Raw genomic sequence first — 20,661 nt, 5'->3', positions numbered from 1 at the left:
CACCTCCACCAACAGAAGGCTTTTGTAATTGTGCTTGTTCTTGTGTGCCCTTCTGCCATGTTCCTGCTGAATCTGCCACTGTCTGCCTCTTGCTCGGGTACACTGCTTGCACGGCCTTCATACTGTTCCTGCTGCCTTGCATCACCTCTTTTTGGACCACTACCCGGATGCTCTTTGCAGACTCCTCATTTGCCCTGATCAGTTTCAGTGCGTTCTCCAGGGATGAGTCCCTCTCGATCCACAACCTATCCCTTATTTTGGCATTGCATGTCCCCATCATTATGAGGTCCCTGATGTACTATTCTAAGACACCGGTGAAATTACATGTTGACATTAGCGTGCTGAGCGTAGTAACATATCTGTCCATAGACTCTTAAACACACAAAGAAAGGTATCTCTCCATTATGACATTCAGCTTCTTGTCAAATCTTTTGGTATGTTTTTACTATGCAGTCTGATAGGAGCTGACAATGCCCTTGCCCCCCGCACTTGCACCACCACATCCTCACCCGGTAGGTATCTAAAAATGTATAGGCTCTCTGTCCCTATATAGTTTAACAGGGCTGCCTCCTTTTGTTCATCTGTGTAGTGCGATCCACCTGCCACCCTGATATATACCTTAAAGGAGTCCAACCACAATCCCCATGCATGGACAGTTCCCCACGGACGGGCAAGAAGCATGGGGGGGGATTATCAGGAGTGCTTTGCATGTTCTATGTTCCTGGTTAACTTAGTCACTTTTAAAGGCTCCTGGCCGAAAAGTGCTGCAGTACAAGTAAGGGCCACTAAGTGTCAGCAAAGTTAAAACACTGCAGTGCTCTCTGTCAACCACTTCCTACCTTAATAGCATTAAACATCACAGCCATCGTCCTCTCGGGGCAGGCCTTGGCCGAAAACAGCGACGCCAGTGCTACTCCTGTTGTCGTATCCTTCTCTCGAATGGCGCTGCTGCCGCCGCCTACACTGGCAGCTGAAACAGGCTGCCAGCAAATCCAAGATGCCCTCCACCCCCAAACTCTGGTGCCTCCCTTTGCGGCTGTCTTCCGCTGTGCCCCCAGGCCACCACACAGCCGACTTCACACTTGCCCTAGTTTGCTGGCACTGTGCCACCTGCACACTGGCAAGTCTGTCGCTGTGTCGTCGTGGGGTGCCTTTCCGTCGTCGCCTCAATGGTGGTAGCCCTGTAGGGGAAATAAAAACACTAACACTAATATTGGTGCCACAGAACCAACTCAGCTATGATGAGGGTTATCTGCTCATTCCTCATGATGCATAATAAACCCAAATGAGAAAAATCCCTGAGGGTTTTGCTCTCCCTTAGTTATTATTTTGCTTGTTCTGGCCAACGTTACATAAAATGGTCAAGTTAAAGAAAATCCTCAAGAAAGAGCCTTTTAGTTGAAACACATATCGGCAGATTAAATTACAAATAAATCACTAGTTATGTACAAAATAATCTTTTGAAACCTGTTGAGAGGTTGCAGGTTATAGAGTTTAAGCAAAAGAAAAAACACAATATTGAATGTTGAGTGCAATGAGTCAGCTAGGATGTTTTTTATTTGGCTTATTACAGTTAAAATGGCCTGAATGACCAACTTGATTGGAACAAACTCTGAAATTCAAAATGTGTATGTACTCCATCATTACTAATAACATTTTACGACTACAACACTCAAATATTGTCAATATGTAATTTGAGAGGCAATCAGTCTTTCAAGACTAAAAGATCACAAAATATTCAAACAGCTTAGATGTCAGTGTCCATTTTGCCTACACGTTTACATATATATATATATATATATATATATATATATATATATATATATATATATATATATATATATATATATATATATGCCACATGCAGGACACTGCCAGGTTTATACTTTGACAAAGAACACAGGACTAGTAGGAGTAATTCACTGACCAGATAGCAGTGGGGAAGTACATAGAAGCTTAACATGTATTACAAAATATCCAACATCAGATGGACTCAGCTCAGAGAAACGTCGATCAACATCTCACTATCTGGCTTGCTGTTTTATTGCTTGGTCAAGCTCCAGGTATGAACACTGCATAATTTGAGAGAGGAAGCAAGGAGAACTATACACCATTCAAAAGAGCAAACAGACAAAGAACACAATGCACAATTAAAGAAACTAGTAATAATAATCAGGATTATCCAGACTGGACAACATAGTGGTAACCTTAATTTAGAGATTTACAGTTTAAATCTTAAATAAAAGTGTATTCTAAGGGCCCAGTAAATCATGGTGGTAGAAAAATGTGCAGGTGTGCAATTCAGATGAAGATGCCGTCTTTAGATGATTGATACAACCAGTGCTCTAATTACTGATGTATCAGTGTTAAATCACATACAAAATCTTCTCGACAAGAGCAGGCACAGACAGAATCCAATGATGCATATAATTCAATTGAATCGGATGGTCAGGTGCTCGGGGATGGTACTTTCGTGAGCACGGATACACCTGAACCAGTGTGATACTGCAAACTGAGTCTATCAAAGTTAGGTTGTTCTCAGGTTTGCTTCACATGGTGCTCTTAGCACATTCCCATATTCCTTCAGAGATTTCTTTGCATTTTGAGTTTTGTACGCATATTTGGTTTGCAATTTCTTTGGTCAGTAGTTTACATGCAGCACGCTTTTTCGTGTAGTACTTCGTTATGACACTGACACAACATCACTGCATTTGTGCACCTCAAGCTATAGAATACTGTGGTACTGGATCCTTGTTCACTCTGCTTCGAGAAGAAAGACTCCTTTTGCCAAAATCACAGGGTTATTTCGTTGAAGTTGTTCCACAGTCAACAATAGTCAGTGACAACAGTCACTACACTCAGCCTTCTGGTCACTATTTGAGGTTGCTTGACACAGGACTTAAAGTAGCTTTAAGGAAAACATGTCTATGTATTAGGCGTGCAATCCTCACATCTTCCCAACCAGAGGAGCCAGCATCCTAAGATGAAAAGAGCTATCCTGAGGCTGGCATCTGAACTTCAACAGACAGTCCCACCTCTGATGACGAATTCTGGCACTGTTTCCTATCTATTTGTTTAATCTATTTGATATATAACAGATCAGGATCTAAGGAGCATTCTAGTTCTTTAATCGGTTACAGGAGTAAATGTATTTTCCCCTTCTGCAACTGGAGACTGGAATCAATGGAATGGAAGGCTCAGGCTGCCCATAACAACTGCCAGTGAGTGTGATTAATTCAAAGCTTTTTCATCTATCACTCTTCAGTTTTGCAAAGCCATCCGAAGTGGCACAGGTAGGGCCAGGTGTGGGTCTCAAGCTTCCTGTGCCTAGAGTACCAAACTACACATCACTCATGGCAGACAATGAGGCAGAAGCATGCCTGGGATTGCTTATGGTCGGATGGGATATCACCTATTTGTAACCCGGCGAGAGACAATCTGAATGCAACAAGCATTCTGATTGGCTCTCGCCAGGTCCCTACCCGGCCGGGAATCCCTCCGTCGGGATTCCATGGCCTTTGTCCCCGGCGAGGGCCATGGCAACCCCTCAGCCAATGAGGAGGCTCGAGGCAGGGCCCTCCCCGCTCCGAGCCTCCCCGCGGCTGAGAGGCTGCCTTCGCCCCATTCGGGGACTTGGGTTAAGTCTTTTTTTTTATTCTCTTCCCTCCCTCTCACCCACCCCCCTACTTACCTTCTTGGTCCTGCGTCCCGGGTGGGGGACGAGGGAAGCCTCCAGCCGTGTGCAGACTGTGAGCGGGGCCATCCCCACTCTGCGCCTCAACCTGGCTGCGGGCTTCCCTCGTCCCCCGCCGGGGACGCAGGTACTTTTTTTTCCCCCTCTTCCCCACCGCTCCACTCCCGCCCTCCCAACCCCACTTACCTTCTTTTTGATCCTTTTTCGGGAGCGGACGCGCTGGGAACACTCCCGATGGCCGCCATGGAAAGGGAAAACGGACTTTGTTTTCCAATTCCAAGGCGGCGGCCATTTTCTTTTTTTTTCTTTTTTTCTCCCGAAACGCTGCAGCGGCCGAAAAGCTTTTAGTGCCCCGGTCAAGCAATTTTTGCAGGCCGGGGTACTAATAGCAATAGAACCCTCGCGTCGGGGGCATTACCGACTTTGGTAATGCCCCGGGGCCTTCGGCCTCGGGTCCTTACCTATGGGCCCCGGGGTTCTATTGCTTAAGTAGTTCCAACTGGACTGCCTTTGTGGGTGGGATCAGACTGATATGCAAATGGCTATCTCCCCTCTGTGAAGGGTCAGTGAGCTAAAACGTGGTTGTAGATTCTCCAAAGTGGAAGAAATTCCAAAGAGCATGTTATTTGAACCATGTCCGTTCTCAGTAGAAAGGCACTCTTGTTAAATTTGTAAAACTTGGGGTTTCACCCTAAGCAACCGGGAGTAAACCAGACATGGAGCCCTTGCACACTGTGACTCACTGAGGCACCCACCCCAACAAGGCCAAAACACGTGTTTGGGGTTGCTGATGGAAAAAATTCCAAAGAACATGTTATTTTAACCATGTTTGTTCTCAGTAGAGGGGCTCCTACACTCTTGTTAAACTTTTTGGGGTTGACTGAGGCTCATTTGGACATTGTCTTGCTCCTTTAATGATGCTGGTGGATGAAAAACGAGGAAATGGAAGGCTCACTGGAGCAACTGCAATCGGTTGTAATTAATTCCAAGCATCCTCATCCTTCATCCTGAATATTACAAGATAATCTCAAACATAAAATGGTGTACAGAAAACAGTATACTATGTGGCTGCAGACGAGATTACAGAAAATAGATTGTGATTGGTAGGGAAGTTGGGAAGTTGGGAACAGATAATGTGGACAATACTAGACGGCCCACTGTACAGCTGTTTGCGTCTTTGTATATTATATCGAACAAATTGATTAAGGCCGGAATAGTTGCAAAATTAATTTTTTTGAGCCAAAACAATGTCTCTGCAGCTCGAAGAACACAGAGCAGTGGGAGTTCTCATTTTGGCAGCTGCTTCTGAGCAATTAGCACACAGTAACCTTCATCAGATCGCTTCACTTTCTGCCAACCAAGGGTGATGCTTTTCAATCTGTCAGTTGGAAGAAATGTGCAGTCATGTCCCAGTTAGTCAATAAGGATCCAAAGATATTAATCTTGAAAAAAGTACAGAGTTGCTCAGTTACTCAAATTCAATTCGAATTCTGTATGACCCATGATTAGGTTTATCCCATTAAATGCAATCACCTTTTATGACAATATAGGAAAAGGAAAGTGACATTTAAAAAAAAAAAAGGTAAAATGCATACATACAAAAAACAAATATACATATTTTAAATAGAAGGCACACTGGGATAAAGTAATGCACCTAGAAATACAAGTTTTTGTTCAATGCTTCTTATCCTGGTATTACACCCACTGCCTGCAATTCAGCCACTAGGCCCCAAGTAACTCATTAGATCTGCACTCTTGCCTGGCAGTGCTGGCATTCAGACCCTTTCCAGTTTGCGGCTGCACAGCTGGCCCACTCACAAGGGAGTCTGAGTCTTTGATTTGAATTGGCTTTAGCCACTAATGCCACCCGTCAGAACCTACCCGAAACTGACCAAGCTAAAATGTCTATAGTCAAACAGGCCTACTAATATCCACAACACCCATTCCATAGAAAATATTTTGGGTGTACTGAAAATACATATTTGAAATGTAGACATCATATTGTTATCATAATAGTGTTTTTTTCCTCAGAAAATCTCTTGGTGATTGTTTGGGAAATTCCAATCATTTCTCAGAATTCAAGGAGAAAGAGAAGGCACCACAGACACTAAGAGGTTCTATGTGAAATTTCCGAATCTTGATTGTCGCACACAAAAAAGTCACCTTTTTCACCCCCGCGACGTCACCACACACACACACCCACCCACACACACACACTTCACATCAGATTGAACTGTGGATGTCGGCATGTGCCACGCCTAGTTAGAAATGTGAATGTTAGCATGTGCCACACTTAGATGGAATCTTAGACACTAGGCATCGCATCTAGATAGAAATATGAATGTTAGCATGCGCCACACTTGGAGAAATTTGAATGTTAGCTATGCCAATTAACCAATCCACTAACAATTTCAGCCCTCTGCATACACCTCTCAAACTCTAACCAAACACAACCACGAAGCCTATAAACACAACAATCCGCACAAACTTCACTACACTACAACAACATACAAACCACACAGACTCGCACAACAGTACACAATGGCTACCAACTGGAAAATGCCCCAAGTCCTGCCAATGGAGCTAACCGGTTTTGAGACTGCCAATAGCAAATCATTGCTCTCTTGCACTTTTGCAGCTCATTCCCACTAACTCACCCACCCTTCCCTTTTTTCAGAGCTGCCAGTGCGCCAGGGGACCACTCCGGTGGTGATAGTGCGCGGTACAAATATCCTTTAACATTAACACTTACCTGCTGCATCTATGGCTTACGTCAGGCATGCACGTGCCTTTCATCTACTGCGCGGACTTGTGTGTAGCAAAAGCATGGCAGTTCGGTATAAAATAAAGACTGCACTGAGCGGTCTCAGCGCAGTCTTTCTAAAATTATATTTTTTATAGACGGAATTATGAAAAAGGCATTTTCTCTCCATCCCCACTGAGAAGGTGATGATTTTCCACCAAGGGAGCACTTCTCAGAAGTCTCCCTGTCAGTGGGAAAGTTTTGGGTTGACGTATGTTTGAAAAAGAAAATCCTGCATCAAAAGACATACCACAGCAACCTGGAAAAAATAGAAAAGACACAAAGTCAGACTGCACAGAGTGCTTTAAAGTCCATACTTTTAGCTTGCCTTGCATCGATGTGCCCATACAACCCTCGACTGGCACAGTCTAAGCGGAAAGCAAGCTGAGTTTCTACATCCTTGTCTCAAATAGAAGAGGAAACTGGTCATGACTCTTTGGTCGGATCTCAGATCCTCTTCTGCCCTTTCTTGTGATGCCTCCTTTTTGTCCCAACCTTTGTATTCCTTCACCCATTTGACTCTTACTTCCATCTCACGTCTTCTTCTTTCCCAACTGTAATGCTATAATGTATCCCTTTTTTGCACAAAAGGCACAGACTGAAATTACTTAACAAAATGGAAAATGTTAAATTAAATCATATTTTCACTGTGGGGGTGGGGAATACAAGTTCATTAAATAGTGGGTCGTTTTTTTTCAATAAGATAAGTGGTTCTTAAACAGAAACATCGCAATTTTACGTGCCAAGGAAACTGGACTGTGGTACCAACAGGACAATCAGGAAAGAAACCATATCAATTACAAAAAGCTTGGCTGGTGTGCAAAAAGGACTCTCTAGAGTCACACTCGTCATTTTAGTCTTCATATCAGCAACTAATATGGCAATAATGGCGACTTTTGTGGGCTTGTACCAAGGAGGCCATTATCAGCATTAGCGCCCGTGGCGAGATGACCGTGTTTCAGTTGGAGGTGATATCTACAAAAGAGTAGGGAGAAGTAGCTGGAAGTGCATAGCAGTAGGAGCAGTGTGCCCGCAAGATAGAAGTGACGGCATGGATGGGGCATTGGCACCCAAGGTCGTGAGAGGAGATGGTGCAGCCAGGTAGATGAGACAGTGAAGGGGGGCAGTGGCAGCACCAAGCTGGAGAAGGAAATGGCCATGCATGGGATGGAGAATAGAGCAAGGAGGAAGCAAGGCGCGCACCGCTTAGAGGGCTGTGGGAAAATGGCACCTGGGAGGCAGTGGCGACTGAACACAGGAAGCACAGGCTTATCCTGACAGATAATGCCTGTGTCCCACATAATATGATTGGTTGATGTGCAGAAGCAGGGTGCAAATGAAGATTTTACAGGAGATCATCTAATTTATCAGATTTGTAAATAAATATCTAGGATGATCTCAAAAAAGGGCACAAGATGGGAGACTGACAATTTTTGAGTCATCATCTCGATGAAGATGGCGTTGGTGTTGAAGGCACAGTGTCTTAACTAGTTTTTGTTGTTTGTCCTGACACATAGTTTCGATCTAGCCTAACTGCATGGCTCCAAGTCTACCCCAGTCAAGAAGGCATACAGGAAACCCGGGCTAGATTCTATCACTCAAGCACCTCAACTTATTCATGGACCCACCAGAAGTCCTAATAGGAAATCTGCACATATCCCCCATGGGTCAGGCAGTTTATGGGAATGACAACGCAAAGGGAAGAACTGTGATGACTATGTTGGGCAATTTAATGCTATGAACATTTCCTTTCGCGTATTGCAAAATACAAGTAAGTGGATTTAAACAGCTGCAATGACTTATGCTACAGGCTGGAGCAAAGCCCAATGCTATCAAACTGCTGTCACCCTTGCCTGAATCAGTGCACTCATTATCATTTTGTAAGGCCCTCCACATCATTGGACAACATTGTTCAAGTATAGACAATTCTCTGTAGTCACTGATGAATTCACGGGCTAACATGTTAGCAACCTGCCAGTGTAGACTCCACAAATATAGAATTATGGCAATAATTGCTATCGTTTCTCAATTAAAATACAGCGAGTTGATCGAGATGATTGAGAACGGCATGTCAAAGCCGTGCGCAACTGGCGTGCCTCCAATAGCCTTACAATTATTTCAAAAAATTAAAGTCATTTTAAAATTAACACGTGGCTGTAATATTAAACTGTGCGATGCATAGGCACAGTGTGTAGAATTCATGCATAAGACGATTTGAGTATGCTTTTTTTATGACCATGACCTTTTGATTGATTTGTGAGACGGACCTCTCAAACACGACCGCATCCGATATGGTTACCTATAGAATCTTCATGTTTTTTACAAATGCAAATATCAGGCAGATTCCATTGGAATCAGTGGCGTAACACATATTTTCGCGGCCCCCTGCAAGCCATGTTGAGGGGCCATGCCTCCTCCCCCAACTCAGCAACAAATCACGGGTTGCGCCACACTCTGTGCCGGCCTAGATTGCCACGCTTTAGCAATACGCACAAACATGCTGCTGCAGGGGTACGCCGCACACTGCACTAGGAGAACGATAGAAATATGTGCTTTAAAGCATTATACAGCAAACTTTCTGAGAAAAAGTGGCTAAAAGACCAGAGCAATGTTTGGTAATTTTCTCACCACACTAGTGAGACTATAGCTACCTAGTTGACAATTTGTTTAGGACTTTTCCTTTCTTGTCCTATCTACTTTTAGATAAGCGGCACATCAGCGCTTCCTAGTATTAGTCTATCAATAGGTAGTTTTAGATTGAAAATCACTCTATCCTTGGGTCCTTCTGTATGGTTGTAGCCTTTAGTTCATCCTATGACCACAGGAGAATTGTGTTGCAGAACACTTATGTACAGATGCGTTGTGCCTTCTTCTGTGTTAAAAACCTGGCCAGTTAGGGCAAGGCCTGTTTACTGAGATATTAGGCCCCCTTTTGTGCTATTAATTAGATTACCACGCTTCCGCAATACGGACAAACGTGCTGCTGCAGGGGTAAGCCGCACACTGCACTAGGTCAAAGATATAAATATGTGTTTTAATGCATTATACAGTACACTTTCTGGGAAAAATTGGCTAAAATGCCAGAGCGGTTGCAATTGTTTTGTAGGGTGACACCAATCTAAAAATCCAACACATGGAAGTCATCAACAGTGTACAGGAACGTTAATGCTTTAATATAATGCTTTCCTATTAAAAATGCCATCCCACAATGAAAACATGTCAAACTGGCTGTACAATGTAGATCAGTCTAGGCATGTAATAACATATTACAGTAAAGCATGTCAGGCCACATTTATACCTAGACTGGTTGCACCAAAATGCCAGTCGAAGCAATAACACTTATCATGCTTGTGTTATCACAGATGCCCAGAAAAATATACAATGCTGCAGTAAGAAATGGATAGACTGGCATCACCCAAATGCCAGTCTAGCCAGGTAATTACACTTAGCAGGACTGCTTTATCAGAGATGCCCAGTTAAAAAAAATCAAGCTAAACTAAGAAATGACTAGACTGGCTTCACCAAAATGCCTCTATAGCCAATAATACCACATATCATGCCTGCTTAGCCTGGACATGGATGACCATTATGATTTATCACACAATCCCGTCCCGCCCCACCCCCCACACATCCCCCCTCCCTCCCACCCTCTGCCCCAACCCCCAACATCAGCTTCTCGGCCCAGAATTACTTCCACATTCCTTTTCCTTGTCCCAGTGCTTACATATGAGGGTCCTTGCCTCATAGGTAAGTACTGGCATGAGGAAGAGTGGGACTATGAGTAATGAAGATCACAGGTAACTAAGCCAGGCATGACCTCCATGGCCTTCTACCTCATCCCAGTACTTGTGTATGAGTCAAAGTACCTCATACACATGTAATGGGGCGAGGAAGAATAGGGCTATGTGTAATGAAGATTACCAATAAGTACCAAGGGATTAAACACAAGTAGTGGCGAAACACAATTGTGGATGACTGGGCTTCAGCCATCACCCCCCACCCCCTAGAAATTTAGGGCTATATTGACTCGGCCTGGCTGACCTAAAGAGCTGCCGAACAAAACAGGACACAGATGTTAAACTGCACCTGGGTTTAGCTGTTAACAAAGGCCCAACAATTACTGACGTAAAGCATTTCACTGTTAGGGCCTGCATTCAAATGAATAATTCTTGAGGCAATTGAAATCCGGTGTGGGTTTAGTACTTGCATGCCAGGGAAGTGAATGGAACAGTAGAGAGGGGACAGGAGACCGCTTATTCTCACAGTAGTCCGTAAGTGGGTGCTTTCAGACTTAAAATAGAGAGTTAACTGCTTGTAACATTGAAGCTGCACTATAACAGTCTCATTAGAATGCATAAAGAAGTTCGATGCTCCACACAAATAATTTTGCCCTTTCCCGCTGAAGTTACCACCTCTAGCAACATTTGAAGGGTTAGCACCCCTCCCACTTGAAATTTAGGTTTTGTTGCACCCCTGAACACAAGCACACACACCATTCACCATACACACACATGCATGCACAGCCACCCATACATTTAAGTTGTACCCTTCCAGCATACAGGCACTCCCAGGCAGCCACCCATTAATTTAAGTGTGCACCCTTTCACCATACAGGCACCCACACCCAGGAAGCCACCCATACATTTAGGTGTGAGCCCTTTCACCATACACTGACAGGCAGCCACCTGTAAATTTAAGTCTGCAACCTTACACCATACACTCACAGAGGCAGCCACCCATACATTTAAGTCTCCACCCTTTCATCCTTCAGGCACACCCAGGCAGCCACCCCATACATTTAAGTTTGCATACTTTCACCATACACATCACATGCAAACCCAGCCACCTGTACATTTAATTGTGCACCCTTTCACCATACACTCACACAGGCAGCCACCCATACATTTAATTGTGCACCCTTTCACCATACACTCACACACACACACTCACACGCATCATGGGGTTGAGGGCAGCCCTATTACTTCAAAAAGAAATGGTTTGTTTTTGAAGTCACTCTGACTTCATAAAGACATTATTTCCGTTAAGGATCGAACTATAATGGAAATAATTTCTTTATGAAGGCAGAGTGACTTAAAAAAATCTATTTCTTTTTGAAGTCATAGAGCTCCCCCACCCCTAGAGGCTTCCATGTAATGGGGTGGGAGGAGCCCTCAGACTTCAAAAATAAATAGTTTATTTTTGTAGTCACTCTGACTTCATAAATACATTATTTCTGTTATGCTGTAACAGAAAGCATTTATTTATGAAGGCACAGTGACAAAAAATAAGATGTCTTTTTTTTTTGTCCATGGTAGCCCCCTCCCAGGACATGGGTGGCGTGGCCCCCGGCACCGCAGGGGGTGGGGGTTGGGCCCCCATTATACAGTGATTGGAATCCATGTAAATGTCCCCCCTCACCCTTTGCGTGGCCTGGCAGGCAGCATCTACAACTTGTCTTGTTAGTGGATGTAAATCTAAACCGGAAAACTGGTTCTGCCTGGATTTCCATGCTACATGTACATTGATGGTCAAAAAAACTAAGCAGCATTGATGGGACCGCTTACATGTAAGTGTAATCCCAAGCAGTCTCCTCCGTTATATTTACTAGGAGTCCAAAATGGCCTCTGGCGGTGAGATCCATAAAATAAGAAACGACATTTTGTCAGCATGCGAAAAGCTGGGCAGTAGCAGCATCTGTTGTCCTTCTTGATTATCACAATATGCGTAATTTCCTTGTCCTGGCTGAGGCGCAGGTCCTTGCAGATTAATTAGCCTTGTTCCTACTCCCACAGTGTGTAATTAGTAAACTGGCCCTCCGGGAGAGTGGCCCACAGGTTGTGTCACCTCTAAGCATGTTCGACAGACTGGAAATGCACTCTGTGCAACAGTGCCACACCCAAGTATGTTAATATAGAAGTGCAAAATTGTAATGTTTCAATTAAAAAAAACGATGGAAAAAAAGCTAAACCGATAACTGATGTGGTACATGCACAAATGGTCCACAGAGGTCCTTGATCATCTATACTCTCACGTAGCCTCCAACATTTCGACCACCATAAAACAAACCCGATTTGTGCTTGTTTCTCTTTAGCATTGTTTTATATCAGGTTTCTGCAAACTTTTATTCTCTAGATGTTTTGGAGTAGAACTTCCATCAGCCCTAGGCAGCATAGTCATACGAGTCATAGCCCAACACACCCAGGGGCACCTGCTTTAAGTGACCTCTCCAGGCTTGGTGGATCCATGACTTCATGAAGATGGAAAGCACCAGGGCTGAGGAATCGTTGGCATTAGAGGGGGTTCGGTGTTAAGTTGTGCACCAATGCATGGGATGCCAGGTTCTCTGAAGGGATCCAGCAAGTGCCTTGCAAGGAATTATATTGTACTCCACTTGCCTGGGAGTGTGGGGGCTGGTCTACAGAGAGCGCTAAGCTAGTGGGTATGTTTGCCCCAGGACACATGCTGGCTTGTGACCCTCTGGAAAGCTCTCGTGATTTCATGGTTGCCCTGGCCTGGTGGAGGGGAAGATTTGCTACCTGTTGTTTCTGTAGATCCTCAGTGACAGCACCAATTAAATGAAGTATAGATGAATGAGGGAAAGGCAAATGACACATGCTGAAGATCAAATAATTCAATGTAACATGAATTACTGTGATGTACTTTCAAAAGACCTAAGTACAGGACATGGCACAGTTGCAGGAACATTAATGGAGCGTGCCTGCTACCACCATGCGGAAGGGGGCAATATTAAATATTCTGATATGTTAATGTCTGCCATGGGGAATTGTTTCCTTCCGCAGCACATGCATGTGTGTGCCATGAGAACAATGTGTGCACAGTGAGGACACTTATATTCACAGGAATGCTTAAGCAATTGATGAAAATTACTCACAAAAGGGAAAAAGGCAACTTAGCAAAAAATATGATAGCGAATATGCCACTTCGGCAACACTTAAATACATCAGGAAACACAATTCCTCTTCACAATACCCTATACATGCTCAGTGGTGCAGCACCATGACGACTTTTAGCAGCGTCAAGGCTGCAACAACACACTACAAAGTGCTAAGTGAAAAACACACTTCAATGAAAACCTCAGTGCCCACCAAATGCCTCTCATACAGTTAGTCACTCACTGCCGTATAGTCTCAAGCACATGCATACAATGTATGTAGGCCAACAGACGAGGGAAGGCTATGCACCCAGAAACAAGAGTGATTGTACACAGCCAGGTGTCCACGCCATCCCCTGAATTGCCCATTCGAAGGTCATGATTGCAAACTAAAAGTAAAAATGTAGACAGTCCTGACAACAATGATAAAGGTGGCCCTTTTTCACATGAATTCTAACCATAAAAAAGAATACACAATTAATTATATAACTTCTGATCTGGACCCGCAGACAGGTAGCAGATTTCAGTGAGATTCGGGCCCTGAACTTTATCTTTTAACAACCTTGGGCAATGCTGGCCACCAAATCCTTCTCCATTGCCTCACCTCCAAGGGAGCCCAGGGCACGACGCCAGACTGGCCTGTTTCTATTCTGTCTGAGAGCATAATATGGTGCAATCCCTCCCTTTAAACCTGGCTTACTATGAGTTTCCACCAGATTCCTGCAGGGCTCTTCTTCCCTTTTTACTATTTTTAATGTATCACTGATCTCATTTGCTTCTCTCATGTAGTCTCATTGGTCCTGTGTTAGTCAAGATTCTATGCAGTTCCCTTTGGGTGCACTACAACAACCGTGACCTCCTGGCAATAGGAACCCAACCTTTGGTATAAGTCTGTACTACATGGGTTGGTAGCGTGTTGAGCAGCCAGGCTTATCTCAAAAGGGGTCAATGTGAGCTGTAGGGGAGTTACACAGAGATTCACAGTGATAAGTATTCAAATAAACTTTTACACACACGTTTTCTTGATTAAACAATTATTAATTTATTTAGCAGTCAGTTTGAGTAAGCCTTCTTCAGAAGGGGCAATATAATGGTAACACACAAATACACTCCAAAATACACACTCTGAGTTTCCCTAATTCATCAAATACCCATTTGGGATGGCACACAGACACTTCCTACTCCCTCAGGTCACTTCAATTGCTAGGACAATGTGGATATTAATATATCACTGTTGCATTTAGGGCAATACCTAGGAGAATGTTAAAGGAAAAGATTATTAGAATAAAACAAGATATCTCACAAATATTCTGATGCAGGTAAGTAATTTTGGTAACCCCCAATGCAAAGTAAGTTAACCCCTTCCTGGAAGGAGGACTAAATACAGATTCAGAGGGAAGAATAGTTATTTAGGGAGCCAGGCCAAGCCAAAGTCAATTGGACAAAAGTTAAGGTGAGCTGAAGCACTTCTTGCAGGTACGTAAAAGTCTTGCACAATGTTTTAGAAGTCTTTGTAGATTAAGAAGAAATCAAAGTAGGGCCACATGATGATTAAGCTAGTGAGGTAAAGAAGCTGTTAGCAACTCTACAGAAGCAACCAAGGACAAGTCTCCACTGAGAACAAGTGAGGTTACACAACAAGAGGTAAGTTCTCTTAGACTTTACATTACCTTTGGTTAGAAGTAAAACGGTTCCAGCTGGCTTCTGTTCATGTGCAGCTCTGCAGATCCCGTGTTCATGGGCTTCAGTCGTGGGGACAAGAGGGAGGACGTCTGGAGGACTCCTGCACTGCAACGGGACGGTCAGCGACAGAAAAGGACCAACGTCTATTCAGTGGCACTTCGCGATTTCAGCTCCTTGCATCTCAGCAAATAGAACCACCGCGGACTCTTGGCGGTTGAGATGGGCTTTCCTTGCATCTGGGGTCCAGCACTCTATTGAGGTTGCTCAGGCTCAGTCAGTCCTGCTTCCTGGGAGTCTAGAGGATCTTCCTGGGGCTCTTGGCCAGCTTAAAAGCAATGCACCCAATCTGGTGTTCCGCTCCCTGGCTCTTCGGTTCCAGCAGCAACTGCAGTGGAAATATAACCCCCTTTGAGAGGATGTCCAGGTGGCTTACTTTGGAGTTGATTGGTCCACCTAACTCAAGGGGAGAAGTCGTCCTTACAGGGCTTCTCTAGTCAAAAAGAATTCAGAGGTTCAGCAGATCAGCAGGGCTTCACCGGGCAAACCAATGGCCCAGGAGTTGTAGCAAGCGCCTCTTCCAAGATCTTCTTCAGATTCCTTCATCCAGTGGACGACTGTGCCTTCCAAGCCAGAAAGCCTTGCCTTTTATGCAGGTTTCTCCCATTCATTCCAGCCCAGCCCAGCCGTCAGTCACCCAGCAGGGTGGCTGTCCTTGCCAGACAGCCAGCCGCCCAATCACCTAAGAGTGCATTTCTGCCTCCTAGGAGACTAAGCACATGGAGTTTTGGGCACCTCCCTCGCTTCCTCCACCCGCCAGACACCCTGGAGCGAGGGGCAGGCTTCACTTGTGAATTCTGCCAAAGACAACATGAACAAAGGGACCAGACCTGGTTTGGCACGCAGAGTAAATCTCAAGAAGCACCTTTCCACAAAGAAATGGTGAAAAAAGATGACCAGGGCCATTTTGACAAAAATGGCACCCTTGGGTGCTTTACTGCAGCTGCAAATGCAGCCCGCGGTAAAAGCACACCACGGTAGTTAAACTGAAACCACTGCCACCAGCCATTCATCGAGGAAATGGTAACATCAAAATGTTACATCACAAACTAGACAAAGGGGATACTAAGTAACCCCTCCAGCACCCTATTGTAAGATAGTGTGTGCTGGGTCTAGACAGTTTAAAGTGGGCCTCATTAGGACTCCGGCGCTAAACCATGGTGCTACTGGCACCATGGTCCATGCCGGAGTCCGCCATGGCGGAATGGAGAATTACCAACCCATTCCGAGGTTGGGGGGGCGGTAATTCCTCATGCCGCCATGGCCCTTCTCCATTCCCATTTTTGCCCCATAGGGCTCAATGGGAATGGGGGAAGGCGCTAATTACGGTACCGCAAATTGCGGTACCGTAATTAGCACCAACGTCCCTTTGCAGGTCCCTACTTTAACGGCTGGTAAAACCAGCCGTTATGGTCGGGTCCCACAAAGGGACCTCGTAATTAGGCGCTAAGTGTTTAACGGCGCCGCAGCCTTTTACGGCACCGTGTTTAACGGCGCCTGGGTCATAATGAGGCCCATTGTAAGTAAAGTCAATTTCACTTCACTGTTTTTGGAAACAGTAGTATATCCAAGAGAAGGTATTTAAACCTTTGGGAAATCGGAAAATGTTCCCCATGCCACTGCACTGAAGGTGCTGTGTGACACAATGTAAAGATGATGCCTTTGGAGTTTGTCAGACTCCATACTTAACAAAGAAACACAGAGTTCAAATCACATTCAAAATACATGATAGAGTGGGAAAAAGGGCCTCACTCTCTCCAGGTTAAAAATTAAAGGTCCGGAAATCTAGCAACGTTGCTGGTGTCTCTAAGGTAGAGAGGAATTGGCACATTTCTGAGAATTCTCCCTAACACCCTGTTTACTCATGCATGTAGATGACATCTAGCTCTCCTTGAACAATTGAGTGTTCAGAGCGCTATATCAACCAAAAAGAAAGCCTTTTGCTAGGGGTTGTTCTGTTGTCTATGAAAAGCCTTAAATACAATTTAAACAAAGCAGATATACGTGTTCCCCGATACGTCTGAGAAAAGGAGGCTAAATTCTGCTTGGAATTCATAGGCTCCTGCTCTGAATGAGCTGTCTCAGTCAGGAGCCTGGGTGTCCTCAGTGATATCCAAAGAATCCTTGGCCTCTAAATTAGATCACCCTCTCATGCCTGATTTTTCTACCTCAAACATTTGAGATTGCTATTATACCACCATGTCATGGTGATCATGATTTTGCTTAATCCATATTATGGAAGTAGCTGCTATTTTGGCACCTTGGAAACAAAACGGGTGGAATTTTGCAATGATTGGAAAACTGCTACTTGTTAGTTTAGAGAGCATGTGGAGGTAGGGTGCCACAATATCTCTGTGGAATTCTCCAAATTCATTAAATGTAAGCCCTAATTTCAGAACTGTTGGGCTTTATATCAATGGCTCCTCCTTTCAAGTACAATGCATACATACTCAATTCATCCCCTAGGACTGCTCTCCACCACTCTTAGTTTTTTCCTCCTGGTTTAGGATTGCAAGTTTGGGTAGTTAAGATTTCTTGCGCCAAAAAACAGAAGAGCCAAGTAACCTACCAAGGCCTGTTTTATTAAAAATCCATACAAAATAGGGACAGCAATGAACAAGAAAAATCTCAATGCGCTCATCGTCTTCAAGCTTGACAACAGAGTAAAAACACGAAACGCGCCACATCTGACGTCACATTAGACTCTTAGTTACAAAAACCTATGGGAAGGTGGGATTGGTGAGGGGAATCATCTATGTATATAATGTATCAGGGTTAGTCTTCTCATTGGTCATGCTCTATCTGAATGCTCCACCTGAGACCACCCCTAAATTCAAACCTTGGCTACTTGGCAGGTCTTCAGCACAACTTAGTATTCGGAAGGGTACCTGGTTACTGCCTTGCTCTGCCCAGGTCGGTACAATAATATCAACAAACGAGTGAGCAAGGTCAGGTCGATCTCTGCTGAAGAGTAACCACTGCTACACCCTGAGTGGGTAACCACTTGTGTGGATGGTCACAGAATTCTCATGAAGCTGTTCTTCTGCACAAAAGGGTTTTATTTTGAAGTGCAATGGTGTAATGATACACTGGTATTTTTCAGAAACATAGGACATTCACATTTGAGGACATACAAAGTGTAGTACCTAAGTACGAATGATCAAGTAGTCAATATTTGAGACATCTACTTGTACAGTTTGTTCATTCTCTATAGGTTCCTTGTGAAGGAAGCTTAGAGAATTCAGTGGAATCAGACAGGTAGGGGGCCCATAGAGTGTGGGCACAATCAAGAGTTGAACAACAACATATAATACATGTCAACACAACAGTGTTTCGGCCATTTAGCGTGGAGCTAGGGGGGCTCTAATGGTGTAGGCCTTCATCAGGACAAGAGTGTCTTTGCCAGTGGAGGGTCCTATGTGGTATGTAGGAGTGAAACAGACAAAGAACGTGTCAGGATGTACGTGGTCAGCAAAAGATCTAGCAGAGAGAAGTTATGAATACTATGTAAGGCGGATGCTGGTGCTTAGCAAATCCGAGGAGCTTAGTGGCTCAGATTAAGAGGTGGAAGGATCCACTTCTTTAGGATGCAGTCGTCATCTTGTCAACAGGTGCGGTCACGCCTGTCAGGGGATAAGGAGGTAGGATTACTAAATGGTGCCCCAAGGGTGCGGTTCCTCTCTAGCCCATAGTTAGTGTGTGACTAGGGAGGTGGTGGTGTAGGTCTTAACAGATTTGGTGAGAGTAGACCTAGTGGGTGTCCCACTAAACGTGGAGTGCGCTTAAATGGGATAAAAAGGGCTTCTGTGGAATCACAAATGCCATTTATCAAATGCACGGAGAAATTAGTGCAAATGTGTATTTAATACAATGTGATTAAAAAGAGTGCCCCTTCTCAAAGGTCCTGGGGGAAGGGTGGACCGTGATCTATGTGGGCTGTGCAAGTTCTTGATTACGGTGCCACAACACGTGTCATGCAGCCTATGGTGTAGGTGGCACGAAGGGCTATGGGCGTTTAAATGTGCAGAGTCAGACTGTTTAGAGATTTCTTAGAGTGAGGGTAGACCTACCAGTTTCTGTGCATAAAGCCGCGTGCAGTAGAGCTTACCTATTGCCAGAGGATTCAGCTGCCAAGATCGTTGAAGCAGCAGTGTGTTGTCTCGGATGTCGAGGATGCAAGTGTGTAGAATGCAGGCAAGGGCCATGTTAAAGAACAAGGGCCCTGTGGTGGGGCGACTACCTAGATGCCTGTTTGGAGTTGATGCATGCAGTCAGTCTGGCCAAAATGCAAATCATGCATGGTGTGGCGCATGATGATGATGTCAGCCACTGTCAATCCCTGTGGGTGTCAGCTGTCATGTAGTATAGAATCAGGCCTGTGTTAATTCATTCCCATATGTTGTTCATGACAGGTATATGACATCAATGGTTTATATCAATTTACAGATGTAATTACTTTAAAAAAAAGATTTGACACACAAAAAACAAATTGTTACACAGTGCAAATTCTTGTTTTTAGAAAATGGAAAGGATCTGTATGCAAGTCTGGCCAGATGCAAGGTGGATGTGGTTTCTCAGAGAGCATCTGCAGCCATATTGTATCAAACACATTGCTGTAGACGGTTGTTCTGTCATAGGACATACATACTGTCGCCATATTTTAGAGGAAATGCTTCCACTCTACAGTTATGTTCAAACCCTCTTTGACAGTTCGTAGTTTGTGGAGCCATTTCTGTTCTAGTCTGGTCAGGGTTTTGTCAATGTCTCCACCTCTACGGGTGGTGTTCACTTTCTGTAAAACACACTACTTTATATCCATGTTGGTGTGGTTCTTCTTAACATAGTGTTCCACTAGTGGTTTGTCCGGTACATTGTTTTTTATACAAGACCGGTGCTCGCCAATTCTGGTCTTCACCGCTCTCATGGTTTTCCCAACATATAGAAGTCCACATGGGCATTCAATGGTGTAAATAACTTGTTTGGTATTACAGTTCGTGTGATCCTGTAAGGTCCACGAGATCTCTTTGTGTGTGAATACTTTGTTGTCTCGGTGAACTGACAGGCCATGCATTTGCCACATCGGTAGTGTCCTTGGACAGGTGGTAAATTCCATAGAGTATTGGGTTGTTTTGGAGTTTCAAGAAACGAATGGCCCAGTGACTCTTTGATGTTGCGGTTTTTCTTGAAGGCAAAAAGGGGCACTTTTTGGAGAGATCCAATGTTCTTGATCAGTGGCCAGTGCTGTTTGATTGTCTTTTTTATCAAATTGCTGAGGGGACTGTAGGTTGTCACATATACCAGTCTGTCCAGTTCTTTTTTGGTGGTTTTGGTGAGGCAGATAGTACGGTCTGTGTTTGCTGCTCGTTTGCTTGCGTGTTTCATGGATTTCCTCGGGTAGCCTCTGTTGAGAAGGCGGTTTTGTAGATCTGTGGCGTGTTTCTCATATGTGTCACGGTTGGTGCAATTCCTCCTAATCCTCAAGAACTGTCCATAGGGCAGGTTATATTTCAGACCTTGAGGGTGATAGCTTCC

The sequence above is a fragment of the Ambystoma mexicanum genome, chromosome 6q, assembly GCF_040938575.1.
Source record: "Ambystoma mexicanum isolate Mex_15411 chromosome 6q, UKY_AmexF1_1, whole genome shotgun sequence".
Lineage (NCBI taxonomy): Eukaryota > Metazoa > Chordata > Amphibia > Caudata > Ambystomatidae > Ambystoma > Ambystoma mexicanum.
This window is presented reverse-complemented; position numbering follows the sequence as displayed.